Source organism: Fukomys damarensis, unplaced genomic scaffold, assembly GCF_012274545.1.
Source record: "Fukomys damarensis isolate Sample0158 unplaced genomic scaffold, DMR_v1.0_HiC HiC_scaffold_19, whole genome shotgun sequence".
NCBI classification, from domain to species: domain Eukaryota; kingdom Metazoa; phylum Chordata; class Mammalia; order Rodentia; family Bathyergidae; genus Fukomys; species Fukomys damarensis.
In genome coordinates, this window is record NW_022900931.1 from 41469621 (window position 1) to 41475765 (window position 6145).

A 6145-nucleotide genomic window follows, 5' to 3' on the forward strand; every position below is an offset into this window, starting at 1 on the left:
TTTCCCAGAGCGTTGCTGTTTTCTCTCTCATGCTGGTTCGTTGGTTTGCTTGCTTGCAAAGTAATGTTCGACCTCTACTGGATTTCTTGGAAAATGTGACCGTGAGGTTCTTTTCTTTTCTTTTCTTTTCTTTTCTTTTCTTTTCTTTTCTTTTCTTTTCTTTTCTTTTCTTTTCTTTTCTTTTCTTTTCTTTTCTTTTCTCTTTCTTTCTTTCTTTCTTTCTTTCTTTCTTTCTTTCTTTCTTTCTTTCTTTCTTTCTTTCTTTCTTTTTTCTTTTCATATTTTGAAGCCATTTGCATAGAGAACTATCTTTCATTATACCCAAAGAAGTTTTATTAGTTCATTTTTCCAGTGGTGCTTCGTGAGGGACAGGTGCAAGATTCAGATCAGCCACTGGCTCTCAGAGGTGCTTGATTCCTGGCAGGTGCTGCGCTGGGCGCCCCCTCCCTGCCCCCTGAGGGCCCAGAGCTGTGAGACTGGCGTGGAGGAGAAAAACGGGGAGAAACTGGGCACTTCCTGCTCCTGTCCCTGTAGTCAGACATTTCTGTGTTTCTTTGATCCAACAGAGGGCGAAACTGTTTCTTACAAGGAACTTTCTAAGCTTCTTACATTCTAAAGCCATACTCATCCCAGAACACAAACGTTTGTAAAACTCTTTCTGTAATCAGCCTCTTCCATTCAAAACACACATGTACACTTTTGCCCCCAATGGGATTACAGAAGAAAAAGGACAGAGGCTTTTTACCTATTTCTGATGTTCTGTTCTAAGCAGTAGTATGGGCCAACTTCATCCAGAGCCAAAATTCCTCTCCTCAGCTGCTCTCCACAGCTTTTTAAATACCAACACTCTCATGGGGATATCAGCCTTCCTCGACTGCGCGGAATCTTATGGCTCCCACTGCCCCTGCTGCCTAAGTCTGGTTTTCTGAGGGAGGATTACACCGCAGTTTAAAAAAAAATCATATTTCAGAAGAGAAGGTGGTGTAGTTTTACACCTGTGTACATGATTGAGGACGTAGGTGAGTCCTCTTAAAGTGCTGAGAATTAAGCCAATGAATCCTTGAGTGGAAAAGAGAAAAGAGGTCACCATGAGTCATCATGCTTGAAAACTAGAGGACGAACTCAAATCTAGCAGATAGCTTATGTTTAAGAAAAATGATGTATGTTTAATTTAGTAAAATAGGCTTTTTATTCAAAGCACCAATAATTCCATGATAAATGCATCCCTGCATCACAGACATGTACTACTGTAATAGAAACAAAGGACTGGTGATTAAAAACACTGTTTAACAAAGTGTGCCGGACTTACTTTCTTAAATACAGGCATTAACATTCCTCACCCATGTCATGGTCCAGTGTTGGAACTCTTTTGTGCTTACTTTTGAATGTGCTTTTTGATGAGCCGAGGGCTGTCCCTGAAGGCCCAGGGAATGACAGAACTCTTTCCTACTCGTGGGAAACAGCTGTCCGAGAATTTTAGGTTTGGTCAGAGTCCAGCCGTTATCGCAGGTCCCTGGGTACTGGTGAACCTTGTGGTAGAACTAGGTTCTGGGCATTGCCTGATTTTCTCTCTTTACCCTCTTTTGGAGGGGGAGTGGTACTAGGGATTTAACTCAGGACCTTACCCTTGTGAGGCAGACAGTGGCACCACTGAGCTAAATCCCCGGCCCTCTCTTTACCCTCTCATCATGTGTTTTCTCTTCAGCACGTGGCAGTGTAGGAAAATATCCACATTCGTGTTGGACCCAGTTCTGAGGGTGAAGCCAGCTGTTGCCAACGAGACTTTGTTAGAGACCCAAATGTGGGCCCTGGCTTTGTGGATTTTTTTTTTTTCTTCTTGAGACAGAGTCTCACTGCGTAGTTGAGACTGACCTGGAACTCACTATGTAGCCCAGGCTGGTCTCGAACTCACAGCGATCCTCCTGCCTCAGCCTCCCAAGTGCTGGGATTACAGGTATGTGCCACCACACCCTGCTGGATTCATTTTCTTTATGGCCATCAAGAATATAGAAAAGCCTGTGAAACTGGAAACATGAGTTTATTCACAGTTTGCCCACACTAGGGGAACAGATACTGCGCCCCACCCCGAGGAGTGCTAGTTTATAGGTGGGGCAGACCAGCAGCCAGGAAAGGCCCACATGTAGATTTAGCCAGGTTTCAGCCCCACAGAGGGACCCAGGGAACGTGGAATCCTCCTTGTGCAAAGGCGGTTTCCACTCTCAGTGTGAGGAAACTGGAGAAGACAGCTTACCTTAAAAGAAAATAGTTCTAACTTTTAAGTGTCCGTTCGAACCTCTCAGTTACACAGGTAGTTTTTGAAGCAGGCACAGGCAGATTCCTTTAGAATGGAGAGTGTCACTGTTATATTCACAGCGGCCACAAGAGGGCAGCGTAGACTACCTTTCGTGCAGTCCGGCTAATCAAATGCCTTGAGAATGACACCCTGGGCAGGGTGAGGGGGTGACCCTGAAGCACAGGGAGCTCAGCGGGGCAAGAAGAGGGCCAGAGCCCTGGCCTGAACAGGGGAGAGATGGGGGCGTGGCCCAAGGAGCAAGGCAGGCCCTGACTAGGAAGAGATCAACGCGGAAGGAAGCCCTGGCCGAGGGGAATCTGAGACTGCGTCTGGCAGACTTTCGCCTTGGCCATCTTCTGCTCCTCTGGCCCTTACCTAACCATGGCCAGTAACCTCGGGTGTTCTGTCTTCCGGTCCAGGTTCGAGGTCCTTGCAGGTATGCCGTGAGTTGGAGAGAAATCCATTTTGAAATGAAGCAAGGGTCAGTGCTGAAGCCGAGCGAGCGATGCCCCGGCCCCTCCTCGAATGTTCAGTGAGAGGAGGGGGCGCTACTGTTGGGTAAAGGGGCGAGCGTTTCAGTGTTAGTGCCGAGGAAATCATGCGCTGCCTTGCGTAAGGCTGGCGGCTCCGTGTTACACAAAACGCATTGACCCGTACCTGATGTCCCCTTTAAAATTAAAGGCAATCGGAATCAACACATCAGTCTTTGTTTCTTCCTTCCTATTGTAAGCAATATAAATATGCATATATGTGTGTATTGAAAATATGGAAAATGAAAGTTTCAAGTTCACAATCTTACCAGCTAGCATGGCTGCTAGTTCTTTGTATTTTCTTCCGATCTTTGCTTAAACAAGGCTGGGAGCAGGCTGTGTACCGCACTTCTTCCACTATGTCCTATCCTCAGAAACCACTCATCAGGGAAGTTAGGAGGGTTGTAGAATCTTTCCCCCAATCAGCACACTTGGGTTACAAAAGTACTGTGTTGGGACTCAGTTGCTAGTGACCAAAACCCAAGAAAAAGTAATTTAAACAAAAGAGAAATTCACTGACAATTACTCTTTCAGAATCCAGTGTTTATTTCTTGACTTCATTTTCCTCTGTGTTGGTTTTAATTGCAGCCAGAATCATAACAGGAAAGTGGATGGCTGGGCCCAGCTGTTCCTAAATAATCACTGTGTCTGGGAATTGGGTGCCCTTGTTGACTGAGCCTGAGTCCTGTGTCTGAGAATGGGAGTCCCCTGTTGACTGAGCCTGAGTCCCGTGTCTGGGAATGGGAGGCCCCTGTTGACTGAGCCTGAGTCCCGTGTCTGGGAATGGGAGGCCCCTGTTGACAAAGCCTGGGTCCTTGTCTGGGAATAGGATGCCCTCATTGGTCAAGCCTTAATTATATTTCCTGGATTTGGGGGTCATTTCAGCACCATCAGAACTAGGGGACTGGGACAATTTTGAAGGGGGACTTTAAAAATTTTTATTAGTGCCTATTAATTTTACAAACTATTAGGCTTCAGTGTAGTAATTTCATATGTACATATAATACATTTTTATCATACCCACCCCATAACCTCTCTTACATGTATTGCACCCTTCTTGTTATTGACTCCTTCCTGTCTAGTACTTTCTTGCCTTCCACTTTTATGACCCGCCCACATACACACACATTTTAGGGATAACCTATGATACACGTCTTTCTGAGCAGCTTATTTCACTTAACACCTTCAGTTCCATTCATTTTCCTGTAAATGTCAATTTTCCTTCTTTATGGCTGCATAATATTTCACTATGTATATATACCACATTTTCTTTGTTGATGGGCACCTAGGCTGGTTCTATGTCTTGGCTACTGTGAATTACACTGCAATAAACATGAATATATAGACATCCTACAATGCTGATTTTAATTCCTTTGGGTGCATGCATACCAAGAAGTGGTATGGCCGGGCCATGTGGTAGTTCTAGTTTTAGTTTTTTAATGAACCTCCATATTTATGTCCACTGTTGAGGTACTCATTTACATTTCCAGCAGCAGTGTAGAAGGGCTCCTCCTTCCCCACACCCTGGCCAGCATTTGCTGTGTTTTTGTATTCTTGGTGATGGCCATTCCTACTGGCGTGAGAGGGAATCTCAGTGTGGTTTTGATTTGCATTCCCTTGATGGCTGCAGATATTGAACTTTCCCCCCATATACTTGTTGGCCATTTGTACTTCTTTTGAGATGTCTCTGTTCCATTTATTTGCCCATTTATTGATTGGGCTCTTTGCTTTTGTTTTGTTTTGGGCATTAGGCTTCTGAGTTCTTTATATACGCTAGGTATTAATTCTCTCAGAGGAGTAGCTGGAGAAGATCTCTCCCCTTCTGCAGGCTTTCTCTTCACTGTTTCCTTTGCTGTGCAGAAACTTTTTATTTTGATGCAGTCCCACCTGTTGATTCTTGCTTTATTCCCTGCATAGTCGGGCTCCAATTAAAGGTCTTGCTGTGCCTGTGGCTCCAGTTATTTCCCTCACATTTTCTTCTAGTAGTTGAGGGGGGACTTTCGAGAGGAAGAGAAAAGTGATGTTAACCGAAGGAACACTGAGCAGCCATTTAACATTTAATTTACTTCCTACTTTCCCTGTTAGAGAACGATCTTTATGCACATTTTATAGATTGTTTATTTTCTTAGATTTCCTGCAGTAGAATTCCCAAGCCAAAAGTGGTTAGTATTTGCTATAAGTAGCTTTCAACAACTTATGTCAATGCAGTGTATTACAGAGCTCACTCTGTGCTGAATCTGAGAGGTAAAAGTACCAGGATGTTATTTTAATTAGTAATTTTTAAGTTCCCGGTAATATTGAATATTTTAAAATGTTTTGTTAGCTATTTTGTGTGTGAACTATCATTTTATGTTCTTGCCTGTTTGTCTTTTGTTGTTGTTGTTTTGGTACGGGGGATTGAACTCAGGTTCTTGCGCTTGGGAGGCAGGTGGCAGCACCACTGAGCTAAATCCCTGGCCCCTGCTTTCTTTCTTTTTTGCCCTCTTTAAAATGTATTAATTTCTAAATGCCTTATAATTTATCAAATAACTTATCACTTCTCATCTTCCATTTTTTCAGACTTGCTTATTTTCCTTTGAGAAGTTTGATAGTCATTTCAAGCTTTCTTCTATGTTTACAGCTTAATGCCTCACTGTTACCTCCTCAGTTTATTCGGAGTGCGTTCTGTGTATGATATTCATTCTTAATGAGGAATCCAAATTAGCTCCTTTAATCAACTATGGTCCCAAATCTGAGCAGAGGGGTCTCAACGCTGGATGAACGCGGAGCTGTCCCTGAGGTAGCCTGCGCGCCGATCTTGGGCCGTCCATCGAGGGACTCTGCCCGGGCTGGGCCCTGGGGTGGTGGAGCAGGGTGGCATCCGGGCCTGGAGGTCGTGCGCTCCCCACCCTCAGCTGGACTCTCCCGTCCCCCCACACCCGCCCCAAGGGTCCTGCTTACCTGGAGTCTGCCTCGGGCTGAGTTCTGCGGCCCTGTAACCCGGCCAGCGAGGCCCCTGGGAGAGCCCCTCCGTGAAAGTCCACCCAACTTTTTGCCTCCAGACCTTTTACCCAAAGCTCAGTGAGTACAGCGGAAATGAAGGCGTGACCTTCAGCCTGCTGTACGATTCAGGGATTGCACATTTAAACCCTGGCGTGACAGCTTTGCTTGGCGCCCCTGAAAGGAGGCCCCAGCTCCGGGTCGCAGCTCTGGAAGGAGGCGTCTGCTGCAGACTGCCCGAGAGGTGAAGAAGGGGTTTGAAATGGGTTGACGAAGGCGGTTTTGATTTCATCTAGCTCCATTGCCAGAACTGCTTGGTGAAGGAGGTCAGCGCCCTTACCCA